Source organism: Bubalus bubalis, chromosome 8 (assembly GCF_019923935.1).
Source record: "Bubalus bubalis isolate 160015118507 breed Murrah chromosome 8, NDDB_SH_1, whole genome shotgun sequence".
Classification (NCBI taxonomy): Eukaryota; Metazoa; Chordata; class Mammalia; order Artiodactyla; family Bovidae; genus Bubalus; species Bubalus bubalis.
This window is the reverse complement of record NC_059164.1, coordinates 117487504-117505859: the sequence shown is the minus strand read 5'-3', so window position 1 is coordinate 117505859 and position 18356 is coordinate 117487504. Positions and strand designations below refer to the sequence as shown.

The 18356-nt window shown below is 46.8% G+C and overlaps 1 long non-coding RNA gene across 4 annotated transcripts in view; it reads left to right on the top strand.

Moving 5' to 3' along the window:
* Positions 1-15939, top strand: part of LOC123334861 — a 43758-nt gene extending 27819 nt beyond the window's left edge. For 3 of the 4 annotated variants that reach the window (XR_006553031.2, XR_006553029.2, XR_006553027.2), the window contains one exon: positions 4960-5629. This is a non-coding gene — a long non-coding RNA (uncharacterized LOC123334861). Of the gene's footprint in view, positions 1-4959; positions 5630-10088; positions 10149-10593; positions 10716-10862; positions 11066-15804 lie in introns of those variants that run through there. The other variant, XR_006553030.2, reaches the window with a different exon arrangement.
* The last annotated feature ends 2417 nt before the right edge of the window (positions 15940-18356 follow it).

Genomic DNA, 18356 nt, shown 5'->3' with positions numbered 1-18356 from the left:
GTTCTCTCGAGCTATAGGGTAGCTGAGAAGAGAAGGTCCGAGGAAGACAGGAGAGGGGGCCAGAGCAGGTGAGCGGCTGCGCTTCCCTCCCGCCACAGTTTCTCCATCTGTGGGAAAGCTCGCTGCTGGAATGGAACCTGCCCTTTCCATAAGAAAGGCCTCGCACTGGCTGGAGAGGGGTGTTACCTGTGGTCACGTTCAATTAGTTTTCCCCTGCAAGGGCAGCCCACCAGCTTCGGTTGGGCTTAATGTTTTCCCGTCTTCTAATGGACAGTAATTGGAGTGGATTTATTATCTGAGTTACCCCTTCATTCAGGGTATCACTTAGAAAGATGGGATCATAAAACGAGATGCTCCCACCAGAAAGGGCCTGTGAGGAGCAGGTGAGGGGGACAGCTGGGTTCCTGGGCCCGGCACTCTCCTCGTAGAGTGGAAAGTAGTTCTTCAGATTTGGAAAATTTATGATATCATAAATGGGATTTAATATCTTTCTTTACCCAATTTAGCAAAAATTGTCAGAAAAAAAAATCCGATTTTACAGGCCGTTTCAGATGCAGGTGCCTCTGCACATGAATAAATCCCAGGCAGGGCCGCCTTCAGAGCTGGCCTTGGACCTTCCTCCTGTTCTGGCCGAGTCGCCCTGGTCCCCTCTGTCCCTCCCCTGGCCTGGCATCTCCGAGAGGTCACCAGGCCTGAGTTCAGGCCCGCCCCAGCTCTCGTGTCCACACACCCGCCCCCCCTCCTCCAAAGCTGTCCCTTGAGAGGCTGGGGTGGACCCAGTGCCCCTCACCTGCTGCAACTCTAGCTTCCTGAGCACCTCCCCACCAACCCCCAAGTTCCTGGTGCTGGAGGAAAAGACCTGGAGCATCACTCCATGGTAATTTGCTGTGAAACAGCAGTAAATATCACCCGGGTTGGGCTTCCCTGATGGCTCAGATGGTAAAGAATCTGCCTGCCAATGCAGGAGACGTGGGTTCGATCCCTGGGGCAGTAAGATCCCCTGGAGGAGGCAATGGCAACCCACTCCAGTATTCTTGCCTGGAGAGTCCCGTGGACAGAGGAGCCTGGCGGGACTGCAGTCCATGGAACTGCAGAGTCGGATGCGACTGAGCACACACGTATGCGCGTTGCCCTGGCTTTTCAAGTGGTGTGGATGAGTGTGGACGGAGCGTGTACTTCGTCGGTGGTGAACCCAGGGACCTAACAGTTAGATGATAGGAGCTCCATCTCTGGGAGCCTGCTGTCCGGGGAGATGGAAAGCGCTATATGGAGGAGTTGGGGCCACCCACGGTAGAGACCCCGCAGAGTGGCTCCCAGTGGCCTGGGGTGGGGCGGAGTCGGCTGGAACAAAGGGGAAGCGAGGCCACAGGTCTCAGAGCTGAGTGAGCTTGTGAGGTGGGCTCGGGGTTTCAGGGCAGGCATGGCGCTCAGTCCCCTCGCCCTAAAGGACCACCTGCCCGGACATGCGGCTCTGCAGCTGGTCCAGCTCATGACGGGTGCTGGACTTCCTGGGCGGCACAATAATAAAGAACCCGCCTGCTAGTGTGGGAGACCTGGGTTCCACCCCCGGGTTGGGAAGATCCCCTGGAGAAGGGCATGGCAACCCATTCTGGTATTCTTGCCTGGAGAACCTCATGGGCAGAGGAGCCTGGGGGGCTAAGTCCACAGGGTTGTAGAAAATTGGACAAGACTGAGCAACTGAACAACAACAGCGTGTCTAGTGCTGGGTCTTCATTCTCAGTGGGTTATAGTTCCTGACGGGCAGCAAGCTGGCTGTGTCCAGGAGCCAGGCAAGGCCCACCTGGCCAGCTGTTCATCTCCCTGCAGGATGCAGCCCCCTGCCCACTGAGACCCTCCACACCACCCAGTAAGGCGGCCCTCCCTGGACCCATGCATCTACCCGTGGCTTCGACCCTAGAGGCGACACTTGGCCTTTACAGCCCTTTTGGTCCAATTGGAGGAATGACAGTCTTAATTATTTTCGGGAGTACTTTATTTTATCTAAGCTCCCAAGATGAAAAATGATAAAACTGGTGCTTGAACACATGCCTCGGACCGAGTCACGCTGCCTCCACAGTCGCCTGTTTACATTTTCCTGCAGCTCCTGGACGGATCCTAGACATGGATGCTGTCACTTTTGGCTCTTCTGCAAGGAGGGAAAGTCACATGACCCAGGAAACGTCATGTCCTGCTGGGCACCTGCTTAACTTTATCCCCAAGTTTAGTGATCACAGGCAGAACTTTGATCATCCAGGGAACAGGCTGTGAAGAATTTGAGTGCTTTCATGAGATAACCATCACGCCCAGGTTTTGTTTCCTTCTGTGCTCTTTAGAATTCCCTCCTTCCCTCCCTCCCTTTCTCCCTCCCTTCTTGCCTCCTCCTTGTCCTCTCTCCCTCCTTCCATCGGTGGACTTGGGCGTTGTCATTGCCTGAACACCTGCCCGCCGGGGGACGCGTCCTCACCAGCTCTGATGCCACGGCTTGTGCATCGGGCAGCGGGCCAGCCTGGGTGAGATGAGCGTGAGAGGGAAGCCGGTGTTCTCGGCGCCCGAGTCCCCAGCTGTTGTATCATTGTGGTCACAAAAGGATGCGTGGGAACAGGCGGTGGTCCTTCTGCTCAATTTAACTGGCTTTACGGCTCTGATTTTATAAGAGGTTGATGGTGGAAAGGCAAGGACTCAAGCGTATCTTTAAATCTAGAACTGAACCCTAGATTAAAAATTAATGTATGATCAGTATCAAAATACTCAACAGAGACAACTTCAGATGAGAAAAGAAAAATCACTCAGATCTTACTATCTGTTAATAATCATAATTAGCATCTTGGTTAAAAAACCCTTCCAGGTTAATTTTTGCCCATGAAAATATACAGAGGTGCCGTCAAGGAAACCACAACTTATTTTTTACCAGGTATGTTACTTTATAACCTTTCAAATATATCTTTTGAACGTATTTTGAATTCAGTAAATACAGGTAATCATCACCACCATAGAAATTTCATTTCATTGTCAGAATGTAATGAGTTTACACTAATTTAACTACACTGTTTTCATATTAGTTAATTTAATTGTATAGCTTGTCAGTTTGTTTCCAATTTCTGTTTTTGCAAATATGAACAGCCTGATGATGGATAATCTCAAACGCTCCTGCTCGTCCACTGCTGGGGTTAGTAGACGGAAGGCTTTGCGGAACATCCCTGCTCTTCATCCGAGTGAGAAGGTGTACATGTTAAAAAAAATTGATGTGTGTTGTTGAATTTCCCCCCAGAGAGCTTGTGTTAATTTTCGTTTCTTCCAACAACACAAGAATGCCTATTTCTTCAAATTCTTTCCCACCTTAGGCATTATTTTATAAAATAAAATTGTTATAGGAAGGTTTTAAATTACAAAATCGGTTTCTTTTTTTGCATCTTTCTACATTTTTACATCTCTTGAGTTGGTTATCTGTGTGCTCCTTGAAATTCGTTTCTTGTCATGCAGTAGTTCCTCATATTTCCCTCTCATCTTTTTGCAATCTGTAAGATTTCTTCCAGTGTCTCCTTTTTTAAATTCCTGATATGGAAGATTTGTGTTTCTTCTATTTCTTCCTACAGTGTATTACTTTTACTTGTAATTCAAAAAGCAAATTGGTTTTTCTCTAATGGTTAGTCAGATATTAGTTTTATTTCAGTTCTTGCCTTTATTACATTCTTCCTTCTGTTTCCTTTAGGTTTTATTTGATTCATACCCATTGATCACCCAAAGTAATTTACTTTCTGAATACGTCATTCAGTTCAGTTCAGTTCAGTCGCTCAGTCGTGTTTGACTCTTCGTGACCCCATGAACCACAGCACGCCAGGCCTTCCTGTCCATCACCAACTCCCAGAGTTCACCTAAACACATGTCCATTGAGTTGGTGATGCCATCCAACCATCTCATCCTCTGTCTTCCCCTTCTCCTCCTGCCTTCAATCTTTCCCAGCATCAGGGTCTTTTCAAATGAGTCAGCTCTTCTCATCAGGTGGCCAAAGTATTGGAGTTTCAGCTTTAACATCAGTCCTTCCAATGAACACCCAGAACTGATCTCCTTTAGAATGGACTCGTTGGATCTCCTTGCAGTCCAAGGGACTCTCAAGAGTCTTCTCCAACACCACAGCTCAAAAGCATCCATTCTTCGGTGCTTAGCTTTCTTTATAGTCCAACTCTCACATCCATACATAACCACTAGAAAAACCGTAGCCTTGACTAGACGGACCTTTGTTGGCAAAGTAATGTCTCTGCTTTTTAATATGCTGTCTAAGTTGATCATAACTTTCCTTCCAAGGAGTAAGCGTCCTTTAATTTCATGGCTGCAGTCACCATTTGCAGTGATTTTGGAGCCCCCTAAAATAAAGTCAGCCACTGTTTCCACTATTGCCCCATCTATTTGCCATGAAGTGATGGGACCGGATGCCATGATCTTCGTTTTCTGAATGTTGAGCTTTAAGCCAACTTTTTCACTCTCTTCTTTCACTTTCATCAAGAGGCTCTTTAGTTCTTCTTCACTTTCTGCCATAAGGGTGGTGTCATCTGCAATATCTGAGGTTATTGATATTTCTCCTGGCAATCTTGATTCCAGCTTGTGCTTCCTCCAGCCCAGCCTTTCTCATGATGTACTCTGCATAGAAGTTAAATAAGCAGGGTGACAATATACAGCCTTGACGTACTTCTTTTCCTATTTGGAACCAGTCTGTTGTTCCATGTCCAGTTCTAACTGTTGCTTCCTGACCTGCATACACGTTTCTCAAGAGGCAGGTCAGGTGGTCTGGTATTCCCATCTCTTTCAGAATTTTCCACAGTTTATTGTGATCCACACAGTCAAAGGCTTTGGCATAGTCAATAAAGCAGAATTAGATGTTTTTCTGGAACTCTCTTGCTTTTTCCATGATCCAGCAGATGTTGTCAATTTGATCTCTGGTTCCTCTGCCTTTTCTAAAACCAGCTTGAACATCTGGAAGCTCACGGTTCACGTACTGCTGAAGTGGTGCGCGGTGCAGGAGTGGCTGAGAGGAGGACCCCACGTCCCAGGTCAGGAGCGGCAGCCGAGAGGAACCCACTGGTCATAACAAACACCCTCTTCCAACAACACAAGAGAAGACTCTACACGTGGACATCACCAGATGGTCAACACCGAAATCAGATTGATTATATTCTTTGCAACCAAAGATGGAGATTATGTCACAGTATGACTTTATAAGACATCCGGGTTGTGAAACGGTCAGAGGAAACGCAAGCTCACCTGTGTGTGCTGTGCTCGGTGACAGCAGACGGCAGCATTCGGTAGTCAGGCGCCTGTGATTTTAACCGAGTGGAACTGTTTCGTGCAGAGTTCAGTTACTTCTGTCATTTCTCACGTCCGTATCCTTCTGGAGTCCTCTCTGGGTCCTCCTACGACAATATTATTAAAAACACGATGTGTATAATTTCATAACACTCTCCATGCTACTTAATAATAATTAGCACATATTTTGGCATATGTGCTTTTCTGTTCATTGTTTTATATCAATTTATATTATATTTCCCTGTATCTTGATTTTTAAAAATACTTATATATTTCATATAATAAATGCATGATAGATAATCAAATAATAAACCCAGTAATCCCTCCAGGTGCACTGGAGTTCTCTCTCATCGTTTTTATGGATTCTGTGGTGGTGCACAACTATTTCTGTACATAGAGCCATTTTTATTTTGTTTTAAATTTTTTTTGGCCACTGAAAGCTTGTTTAGGTTTCTTAGTTGCTAAGTTGTGTCCGGCTCTTTGTGACCCCATAGACTGTAGCCTGCCAGGCTCCTCTGTCCATGGGATTCTCCAGGCAAGAATGCTGGAGTGGATTGCCATTTCCTCCTCGAGGGGATCTTCCCGACCCAGGGATGGAACCCACGTCTCCTGCATCTTCTGTGCTGCAGGTGGATTCTTTACTCAGTGAGCCACCTGTGAAGCCCAGATCAAGAGCCCACAAAGTTCCTGAACCTGGTTTGTCCCAGTGGAAGGAGAGGTAAGAACAGCAGAGGAGCCAGGCTGTGGCCGCAAGTCTGGAGGAGCCGATACCCCGCGGGACTGGCCCAGCGCGGCTCTCCTCGGGCACCTGCCTCCTTGGGAAGGGGTGTGCTCTGCGGGGTCAGGAACCGGCCCTGAAGTGCTCTGGGTCGGCTGGCAGCCTGTCCTCACCCTCCTTGTTTTGGAGAGGTTGGAAAGCTCAAGCTGCATTTTTGAGACCCTCGGGTAGCTGGGTGTGACTGTGACCAAGTCTGGGTGGCGAAGGTTGCAGAAGTAAGAGCGTCCCCTGCCTGGACTGTCCCTGCCTTCCTGCCAAGGCAGCCATAGTCTTGGATGCAGAGACTGTCTACAGTGCATCCTGCAGAGCTGGCTGGCCAGCCAGGGCCCTTGGGTGACATCATGCCATAGTCTTCCACCCAGTGACTGTCTGGGTTGTGAAATGAGAGAAAAATAAGCTCCCATCTTACTTATCCCACTGCATTTTGGGTCTCCTTGGCCACACTCTCATTAGAAGTTTGAACCTCTAGGTGGGTTTCTGCTGCAAAAACAAAAAACCCAAATATGTGCACTGACTAAGTGGTCAGGTATGAAGAGCAGACTTTGCAGGCTGTGAGTGTGGTGCCCTTGCCGGGTCACGGGGAGACACAGTGCTGCTCGCGATGGCCTGGTGCCCAGGGGGGCAGACTGCGGCCGCGGGGCCTGCGGCTCTTGGGAGAGCTGTCTGGGTGAGAGCTGCTGCTTCCTCTCTGCGCTGAGCGCTCAGCGAGGGACTGGCTGCTGTGCGAGGGTTTGGAAGGTGAGTGATCTGCTTGTCTTTTAAAAACTGCGTTGTCAGCCTTTGAGAACGGGAATGTGGTTTTTGATCTTCTGTGGGTTTTGCAGGTTGCAGAAGTCTTCTTTTGGGCCGCGACTCGTTTGCCCTCTTCTGTCGTGCTTCAGACTCTCCCCAGTGAGCGCAGGGCTTCCTGGGGACCCCCACCCCATCTGTCCTGCTTGGAAGGTGCTCGGCTTCTCAACTCTGTGGCTTGGTGATGTCTTCCATTGGTTTTAGGGAATTTTGAGTCCTTATCTCTTCCAGCTGTCTTTCGCCTGCAGTGACTCCCATTTCTTCTTGGAACTCCAATTCCAAGAAGAAATTTAGATATTAACGTAATGTTGGATCTCCCGATCTGTTCCACTCTCTCGCTCTTTTTTCTTGTTATGCTCTGGTTGGGAGACTTTCTTTTCATCCTGCTTCTGGTCCATAAATCTTTTCCTTCTATTAAATGCCATCTCCCTTTGAACCCATCTTTGGCGTTCCTAATTTCAGTTACTGTATTTTTCAGTTCTAACATTTCTATTCGGTCCTTTTTAACAAACGTCAGTTCTCTGATGAGATTATCCTTTATTCATCATCTTCTCCATCATTTCCCTGAGCATATTCATGACCCTTGTAAGTTCCTTATCTGATGATTTCAGTATTTCCATCACATGTGGGTCACTTTCTGTTGGCGTGTTTTTCCTTGATTTGGGGTCAGATGGCTCTGTCTCTTAATGGGTGAGTCACCGCTTTCCTGAACATTGTGTATGAACGGCTGTAAACTCTGTGATGTCCTCCCGTCCACAGCGGGGCTTGCACTGCTTGTGCTGGACGGCTGTGAGCCGTTATCCTTGGGGGCTGCGCTGCCGCGAGCGGGGCTGCGAGGCTCTCGTCTGCCCCTCTCCCCGCGTTGCTCGCCGGGGTCCCCCCTCCCGCCCGGCCCCGCCTCCAGTCCCGATTTCTTTGCGTTTGGCTGCACTTCGATTGCTGTGTCCTGGGGTCTCTTTCTGGCTGCATGCTACCTGCCCTCATGGTCTCACACCAGCGGGCCTGTGGAGGGGGAGAGTGGCATGCTGTGGGGCCAGTTTCGCCCTTGCCCTCTCACTGGGGTCCTGGCCCCTCGCGCCTCCAGCTTCAGTCGCTCCATCCTTTTAAGACAGTCGCCACCTTGGTGGGTGTCTCTGACTCTTAGCTGTGGCCTTGCATGGGCTCTTTGTTTAGGTCCAGAACCTTGCTGGTACTGGGACCAGCCGGCGCCTTGGTGGGAGAAGCTGCCGATGTCAGCTCAGCTCTGCTGTGATCTCCCTGCCCCACGATCTTGTCCCCTAAGTCCTGGTTCCCTCAGAGGCGCTCCAGCGCCTGTTTGGCGCTTCCAAACAGGATTTTGTTTTCCCCAGATTTTGTGTTTATTCTTGGTGAGAACACTGGTTTGCTGTAAGCTCTTTCATCATAGCTGGGAGGGAAGCCTACCTTAGGTTTTGTCTTTTTCTGGGGCGGTGGAGTGTCAAGTTAAGGAAGTTCCTTTCTATTTCTACATGGTTTAAACACATGAATGATTGTTAACTTTATAAAATGGTTTTTCTGAATGCATTGAGGTGACCCCATGGCTTTTCTTCCCTAATCTGTTGGGTTAATTGGTAGATGCCCTGACTAGATATATTGATGCTGAGTCATTTTAAATTCTTAAAGGTAAATCCTACTCTGCCACGATAGCTTATCTTTATATGCTGCTGATCGGCTAATATTTTATTTGGGATTTTTGCATTTATGATCAAAAGGAGGGGTCGCCGGCCTCTGGCATCATCAGTGTTCTGTAGACCTTGTTGTGGGAGTCATGAGCTCTGTGCCCACCTTACCCTGTGCAACCCTTGCTACCGTGTTATCTCAGGGATGCCGACAGTCAGCTGGCTGGGCCGTCCTGAACCCGGCGCCAGGGAGCCCGTGGCTTCCTCTCAGCTCTGCGTCCGTGTGTCGTGCTGGTTCATGAAGCCATGCAGCCAGTTTTGAGCTGGAGCCTGTCTGTTTTCCTGGTTGATAGATTTTATCCGTGGTGTTAATTGTCAGGGCCGAGAGGGCTCCTGAAAAGCTGACTCTCTTACAAGTCCTCCACTGGATATGTGTTTACTGTTTTCAAGTTTTGTTTGGAAGCATTGGAAACACAAGGGAGGTTTAAAGACTGAGATAAGGGACACTCAGACGCTGTTGTGAGGGCCCTGAATGTAAATTGAAGGCTTTCTGTCACGTCACTCCTCAGTACCTGAGTGTGTGCCTCCATGAGGGGCTCTGGGGCTCTGCAGCCAGCCCGCCCCGCTGGATAACGGCGTCCCTCCCCAGCGGCCCCCCGTGTCGTCTGTAACTGCTCCTCGCCGCGCGGGGTGGCAGTTACAGCAGGGGCACGTGCCCGGGGTCACAGTGGTGCCCTCGCTCCGCGCCTCCCACCCCCATCCGTCCGGTTAACCACAGGTCAGCGCTGCCCTTCTCAGCCCCCTTCCCGGGGACAGTGTGTGTTTTATTTGTTCCTCTTCAGCCGACACTGAAATGTTTTAAATTGTTTGTAGGCCCTAGTAATGCGTTTTCTCAGGCCTATACTCTGACACTAGTTCAGTTCAGTTCAGTCGCTCAGTCGTGTCCGACTCTTTGCGACCCCATGAATCGCAGCACGCCAGGCCTCCCTGTCCATCACCAACTCCCGGAGTTCACCCAGACTCACATCCATCGAGTCAGTGATGCCATCCAGCCATCTCATCCTCTGTCGTCCCCTTCTCCTCCTGCCCCCAATCCCTCCCAGCATCAGAGTCTTTTCCAATGAGTCAACTCTTCACATCAGGTGGCCAAAGTACTGGAGTTTCAGCTTTAGCATCATTCCTTCCAAAGAAATCCCAGGGCTGATCTCCTTCAGAATGGACTGGTTGGATCTCCTTGCAGTCCAAGGGACTCCCAAGTCACAAATCCACTTGTGAAATGTGTTGGATTCAGAATAAGTGAGCATCTAGTTCACGAAGATATGCTTGGATAAAATGCCACAGTATTGGGAGAGAAAAGGCTCCTTCAGTCCCAGCAAACTGAAAACCATCTTACATCCAGGCCATTGACTAAACTCTTCCGGAATCTCTCACATGTATGTCCTTATTCCTAAGTTCTTTATAAAAAGGAAGTTCTTCACTTTTTGATTCAGATTACAAATCCGCTTTGCTGTTCATTTCCGATTTGAGTATGTGTTTCAGAAGCGCAGTTGCACGAAACTCACATTGACGCTCTGTGTGTTTTCTAGGATCCTGTGTAGTGAGAAGTGGTGTTCACGCGCCACACAGGTGCCCATGTCGCCTGGGCAGTGAGTGTACATGGACCTGAGTTCAGGGTGCTGAGGGGTTGTTGCACCAGGTCCGTGATCCTGGCCTCCCACCCCGTCTTGTTCAGAGGTGTTCACGACAGGTACTTAGTAAGTTAAGTGAGTGGGTTCCAGCATCTGGGTGGGAGCACTGGCTGTCAGGAAAATCAGCAGCGTGGACTGAAATCCCTGTCTTGGATTCACTTTTCCTGGCATGCGTTGGCATGATGCTGGTGTTTCGCCCGTGTCTTCACTTCTCTGTCCAGAGAGGGAAGTGATGGGGCTCGTCACGTGACTCTACAGACCCCACTGATGGAGGTTTGCCTCCCTGCCCCTCAGCTGTGGGCTCAGACGTATGGCAGCTGCAGGGGCTCGGTGAGCACCTGCACGTGGAGACCCGTGTGTCTGGGCCCTGCCCTGAGGTGGCCTTGCTTGGGGGGTTGTGCAGGATGCCTGCCGTTCCCCGGAAGAGCTGAGCCTCGCAGTTGGACCCAGCCTGCATCCGCTGACCCCTCGCTGACCTTCAGAGGTGCGAGACCGCTGCCTGCTTGAGCTGCGCTCCCGAAGCTTGTGGGTATTCCTTACGCACATCGTGGCGCCTGTAGGTAACTGTGACAGAAGCCAGTGGTGGAGGAGGGTTGGAGTCTCTGTCTGAACTCCAGGGATACCAAGCGTTATATGTAACAATGATGTGTGCTTTCTGTGTTCTTTTGACAGTGTTTGTAATAAACTTAACGCGAGAGCCATGGACACGAGACTGTTTGTGTGGTTGACTTCAGACGAGGGACTAGCAGGACGAGTCAGTAACAGACAGAGCTGGGCCAGGAGCGCCAGCCTCTCAGCTTTTCGTCTGACGCTCATTCTCTTGCATCCAGACTTTCCTCAATGATGAAAAAGGCCGTAAGAGCCCCCGTTTGCCTGTGAGTATGCTAAGTGAAGAGTTACGGCTGTGGTTTGTTCTCAGGCCCAGGGGCTTGCCGGACTTTGGAGCAGTCCGTGCTTGGCTTGCGCAGCACGGGCCTGTTGCTGATTCACCAGGCCCGGGTTTTAACTGGGAGCGGCGGGGCTGCTGGTAACTCCTGTGCTCCTAGACACAAGATGTCACTATTGTGCTTACCGAGCAGATCACATTCTCGTTGTGATTTTAATGCTTTTAAATGGTCTGCCTTTTTAGCCCAGAGTGAACTAATCAGACAGCCTGCGCGGGGGCATAAATCATAGCATATTCCTGGGGAACCTCAGGTGAAATAAATCAAGGAATATTTTCTTCAATCAGCTCTTCAATCATTCTTTTTAGTCACATAGAAAATACGGTCCATGCTGTATTTACAGTTTGATGGTAAGGAGATGTTTAACATCAGTGTAGGAGATTAAAAATGACAAGTTATATGGTGAAGAGTGTGAAAAGGTGTTTACACTGACATGTAATATCTAGGTTGATCTACAACCCAATAATAGATACCATAAATCTAAGCTCGGGCCCCCGAGACCTTGTGCTGGGTGAGTTACCGTGGCGGGTCGGTGCGTCCGAGCGGCCTGGGTCCCACACGTGGGAAGCTGCGGCTGCTGAGCAGACGTCTGGCAGGAGGGCTGCGGGCCGCTCAGTTCTCCTGGTCTGGGGCGGGCTGCCAGCGCGCTCACACGTCTCCCCTCCCTCCAGACTCAGGGTTCCTGATCTTTGTGTTGACAAGTGTGTCTGATGCCCATTCGCCATTTGGTTTTTACTTAAAAACAATAAAAATGTAACCCAAGAGAACAGTGTTTGTATTCCACCTCTGGCCCCAAACATATTCCAGTTCTTGCAAGAGATGACAGATGTTGTTGGATTTTATTTTAAAAAAATAACACTTTTATATATTTTGTAAAACGTAAACACTTGACAGACTATTAAAATTATATGTAAAGTAAGGACTGAGTTCACTTTGAGTGAAAGCCTGAAGTTACCTCTTACAAACTTTATGCTTTGCCTTGTAGAGCCTGTCCTTTCCCTGTTTCTCTTCCAAACAAAAAACGTATGGAAAAGAATCAACATTTGTTTGTACACATGCATGCATGCACACACACACACACACGTGCGCGCGTGCACACACACACACACACACTGACAGACTCATGTTCTTTGGTCTTCTGCTGTGTTACAGGTTGATGGTTTTCAAACTGGGGTGGGTAATGGGCTTGCACAGTCTGTTTATACTCATCTGTGCTCAGTTGAACTTAATATCCATAACAAGCGTTCATGAGATAATGACCAGGTTAGAAATGGAATCCCTGGCTATTGATAGTGGTCTGGTAATGTTGTCTATATTTAGTAAGTATTTATTGAATACCTATCATAGTTACAGCAAAATGATAGCTGTTGTGTAGAATATGAAAGAAGTACAAGCCATGACTACTGCTCCAAGATTTTAATCTATTTGGAAAGGCAATAGAGAAATATAGTGCTAATTAAATCATATTATAATCAACCAAACTGACAATGCCATGTACAAAATAAAGATATTTGGCCATAGTAAATTAAAGGCTTTTAAAAAAGAAAGGAGTTTGACTAATAGCATGCTGTAATTTAAAACAAAAAAACCCTCAATTTGAAAATAATATATAATGTAAGGATTTCTGGGGCAGGGTAATTAAATATTTTCATAGCATATTATTTTTATCCATTCCACACTCTCCTTCAACTCCCAACTCCCCCCACCGCCTCCCCCCCATTTTTTAAAGGTGACTGTCATCCCAGGGGCTGATTTTTGCATGCGTCTCTCTGGGCCACTTTCACCATCGGGGAGAGCGGGGTCAGCCACCACCACCCCAGAGGGAGCCCTGTCCATGCTCCAGGCTTTCTGTGTGGCGTGGCTGTTGTGTGAAGCCTGTGGTTTCAGGGTGGCCACTCCCGTACCCTCAGTGAACAGGGGTGTTTCCAGAGCTGTCTCGTGATTGGCTCGATCCTCTTCATCGTCTCAGGTCTCAGGACTTCTCTTAGGTGTGGGGGTGTCAGGCTGATCCTCACTGTCTTGACCTGTTACATCTGTGTTGCATCAGCATTGCTCATCTACATTTCTAAACCATTTGTGATCATTTCCAATTCCTTACATATTATTTAACAGTATAACATTAGAGGAGATCTGCTAAAAATAGGAAAAACATGAATGTTCGATAGTTTCATTCTTATTTCATGCTATTCTGAAAATCCTCAGTTCAGTTCAGTTGCTCAGTCATGTCTGACTCTTTGTGACCCCATGAATCGCAGCACGCCAGGCCTCCCTGTCTAACAGTAAAATCTCTCTTTTTCCTTCTTAGCTTGAGTGGTAATTCTTTTTATTGAAGCCAGTGATTCCTGCCTGAAATAATGATATTCAGATGAAAAGTGTAGAAACTATTAGAAGGAAATTATCATTTATTTTATTGGAAAATAGGAAGAAATAAAGAAGCATTCCATGTTGATGCGTAGGAAAACTGAATACTATGCAGATGTCAGTTTTTCCACAGTTATTTGTTGGGGGTAAAAATTCAATAAAAAATTGGATAGAAATCCCTCTTCTTTACTTTTATGAGTTGACAAAATTATTTTAAAGTTAATCTGACAGAATAAAACTAATAACCATTCAGTTCAGTTCAGTCGCTCAGTCATGTCCGACTCTTTGCGACCCCATGAACCACAGCATGCCAGGCTTCACTGTCCATCACCAGCTCCCAGAGTCCACCCAAACCCATGTCCATTGAGTCGGTGATGCCATCCAACCATCTCATCCTCTGTCGTCCTCTTCTCCCGCCTTCAATCTTTCCCAGCATCAGGGTCTTTTCAAATGAGTCAGCTCTTTGCATCAGGTGGCCAAAGTATTGGAGTTTCAGCTCAAAATCAGTCCTTCCAATGAATACCCAGGACTGATCTCCTTTAGGATGGACTGGTTGGATCTCCTTGCAGTCCAAGGGACTCTAAAGAGTCTTCTTTTAACACCACAGTTAAAAGCATCAATTCTTTGGCGCTCAGCTTTCTTTATAGTCCAACTCTCACATGCATACATGACCACTGGAAAAACCATAGCCTAATAAGCATTAATACTAATAAAAACAATGAATATTTATTTAGTGACCCCATTTGTCAGATTTTTTTTAACTGCTTTCCATGAATTTGGAAGAGAATCTCACTGAAGCAGAGAACAGGCTAAACATTGATGAGTGTCTTCTTTTGTTGTTTTTGCTTTTTAATTTTTGTTCAAATATAGTTTGCATACAATATTGTGTTAATTTCAGGCGTGCTGCATAGTAATTTGACATTTGCCTACATTTTGAAATGATCACTATGGTAGGTCACATGACTGTGTCCCTATACAAAAGTATTGCAATATTATCTACCATATTCTTTATGCTGTATGTTATATCCCGTGACTTATTTATTATCTAACTGGAGATCCATGCCTCTTAATCCCCCTTAACTATTTCACCTCCCCTCCCAGTCCACCTCTCCCTTCCCGTTTGGCAACCACCCATTTGCCCTCTAGGGCTTCCCAGGTGGCAGTAGTGGTAAAGAACCCACCTGCCAATGCTGGAGACATGAGGGACGCTGCTTTGATCCTTGTGTTGGGAAGATCCCCTGGAGGAGGGCACAGCAACCCACTCCAGCAGTCTTGCCTGGAGAATCCCATGGACAGAGGAGCCTGGCGGGCTACAGGCCATGGAGCCACAAAGAGTTGGACGTGGCTGAAGTGACTTAGCCCACACACATTTGCTCTCTGTATCTTTGAATCTGTTTGAGTTTAGTTTAGATGGAAACTGTATATTTCTGGGAATTCATTAATTTCTTCCAAATTGTTCATGTTATTGGTGCATATTGTTTGTAATAATCTCTTATATCCCTTGTATTTCTGTAGTGATGGTTGTAACTTCTCTTTCATTTCTGATTTTATCTATTTGGACCTTCTGTCTTTTTCTCGATAAGTCTGGCTAAAGGTTTATCAATTCTGTTTTATCTTTTCAAAGAAGCAACTCTTAGTTTCATTGCTCTTTTTTTTTTGTTGTTTCTGTTTCAGTCGTTATGATTTCTTTCCTTCTACTAACTTTGGGCTTTGTTTGTTCATCTTTTCCTGATTCCTCGAGGTGTAAGTTTAGCTTATTTATTCTATATTTTTCTTGTCTCCTGACATGGGCTTGTATTGCTATAAACTTCTCTTTTAGAATTGCCTTGCTGCATCCCCCAGATTTTGGATTGTAGTATTTTCATTTGTCTCCAGGTATTTAAAAAAAAAATTTCTTCTTTGATTTCTTCAGTGATGTGTTTTTGTTTTTTAGCCTCCACATGTTTGTGTTTTTTTGCAGTATTTTTCTTTTAGTTGATTTCTCGTCTCCTAGCATTGTGGTTGGAAAAGATACTTGATAAATTTTCTTAAATTTACCGAGACTTGTTTTGTAGAGTAGCATATGATCTATCCTGGAGGATGTTCCAGGGCTGATGAGTGTCTTAAAGAGATAGGAGTGGTGCAGACAGGCTCCACTCTGGGTTGACTGAGGTGCACTGATAGAAGCTGGTTTAAGTCATGAAGCCGTAAATCTTCTCCAGAGACCAAATGGATCTTATAGCCAGGAGGAACTATGGGCATCTTTGAGTGGAAAAGATTTCCATCCAAATGTTGCCTTTGTTATGATCTGAATGTCTGTGTCCCCACAGGTTTATCCATTGAGTCCTAACCTCAGGTGATGGTGTTGGAAGTGGAACCATTGAGAAGTGATTCGGTCATGAGGGCGGAGCTTCATGAACGAGATTAGTGCCCTTATTAAAAAAAAACCCACAGAGCTCCTTGCTCCTTCTTCCCCACTTAGGCACATGGGGAGAACGACCCTCTATGAACCAGGAAGGGGGTCCTCAGCAGGCACTGAATATACTGACACCTTAGTATTAGATTCCCAGCCTCTAAAACCATGAAAAATAAATTTCTGTTCTTTATAAACTGCCCAGCCTATGAGATTTTGCTACAGCAACTGCTGTCTTAGATTTTGTCTAATTTTCAGGTTTTAATTTTGTGGGCAGGATCACAACATTCTCTTTAGAAAGGGCTTGACTCCTTGGAGAGGTGTCTGCATTTGGGGTAGACTGAAGTGTGTCTCCAAAGACTCCCGAAGCCCTGCTGAACTTCTGTGAGAGACTTTGAAATTCCAGCATAGGACACACTGGAAGTTTTCCATAATTTGATACTGAAATGCAAAAAGCAAAACAAAACAAAACAACCCTCAGAGAAATAGCACTGACATCTGCTAACACCTCAGGAGGGACTAGAGTGGACAGAGGGGTGGGAATGTTGGCTTCTGGATGGGGAAGGACAGAGAGACCAAGTGGACCTGTTTTACACCCTCCATCTGAAGTGTAGAGAGAGCCTGAAGCCACATCTAACTATGAGAACATTTCCTATGAGAGCTTTAAAAGTAGAGACTTGACTAACTCTGTCTTGCTTTTTTGAGAAATTAGAAGTGCTCCTGGATTAGTTGCAGTTATCTGTGTAATGCATCTGTGAGGTGATGGTGCGTTTGTCCCATTCCTTTTATTTTTTGGCTTTGCCCCTCAGCCTTTGGAATATTAGTTCTCAGTCTAGGGGTCAAAAAAAAAAAAAAAGCTGGCTTAAAATGCAGCATTCAAACAACTAAGGTCATGTCATCTGGGCCTGTCACTTCATGGCAAATAGAAGGGGAAAAAGTGGAAGCAGTGACAGATTTTATCTTCTTCAGCTCCAAAATCACTGTGGATGGTGACCACAGCCAGGAAATTAAAAGACACCTGCTCCTTGGAAGAAAAACAATGACAAACCTAGACAGCATATTAAAAAGCAAGGACATCACTTTGCAGACAAAGGTTTGTCTAGTCAAAGCTATGGTTTTTCCAGTAGTCATGTATGGATGTGAGGGTTGGACCATAAAGAAGGCTAAGCGCCAAAGAATTAATTCTTTCAAGAGAAGACACTTAGAGTCCCCTGGACAGCAGGGAGATGCAACCAGTCAATCCTAAAGAGAATCAGTCCTGAATATTCATTGGTAGGACTGATGCTGAAACTCCAATACTTTGGCCACCTGATGCAAAGAGCTTACTTACTGGAAAGGACCCTGATGCTGGGAAAGATTGAGGGCAGGAGGAAAAGGGGATGACAGAGGATGAGATGGTTGGATGGTATCACCGACTCAATGGACATGAGTTTGAGCAAGCTCCGGGAGGTAGTGAAGGACAGGGAAGCCTGGTGTGCTGGAGTCCATGGGTCACAAAGACTGAACAACAGCAACAACAATAGGGTTGAACCTGTGTCTTGTGTGTTGGAAGCATACAGTCTTAGCCACTGACCCTCCAGGGAAGCTCCTCACCACGTTCTGTAGTTGAGAAAATCGAGATATAAAGAGGTGAGAAGACGCCGACATATGTGGAATTCTGCTCCAGCATTCTCTCCACCAGGTGAGAATGTGCAAAATCCAACACCGTGGAAAAAAAGACTAAAGGACCCAGGCAAAGAGGAAATACTGAGGCGTTCTGGAGTATACGGTATGCTTTTGGGGCTGACTGGGAGAACTCCCCGCTAACGCGGGAAATTGCAGTTCTGCCGGGGAGGCACCTTTCACAGCCTGCATTATGTTTGGTCTCAGGTGAAGTTCTGTTTTGGTGTCAGAGCATTTTATAATGCCATGCCAACTCTAATGAAGTTAGCTCCTGATCTGAAAACTCTGATGGTGGAGGAGTCTTTCCAATGGGAACACAAAAAGAAATGTAGAGAACCCTCAGCATATGATGAAGATCAATAGCACACCATTCCCTGAATGGCTTACAAGTGGTTGGAGCAGAAAGACCTTGGCAGGTCTTCCATGATTCATGATGCATTCACAGGGAAATCAGGAATTTGAGACTCACTGCTTTAAACAGAAATCTCTTTTCCTACTAGATCAACAGCAAGAGAGTTTTTTCCTCCAAGAGACTATTTTTAGGTCCCAGAAGTAGTGACTTCTTTATTTCACCCTGTTATCAGACTTGTTTAATTTTTAAAAGTGCATTTTCCCATTTTTTTAAATCAACAAATTGACTTCTTGTCTCTGCCCTTAAGTAGAAAGGCTTTTTGGGTGGGTGCTGGTTTTGTGAGTCACTGTGAGCAAAATGCTTGGCTCTCAGGGGCTCCTCGAATGAGTTGAAGGTGGGGAGGTTCGGTTGGAGGTCACACCGTTGTTTTTATCTGCCATTCCTGAGAGGACGCA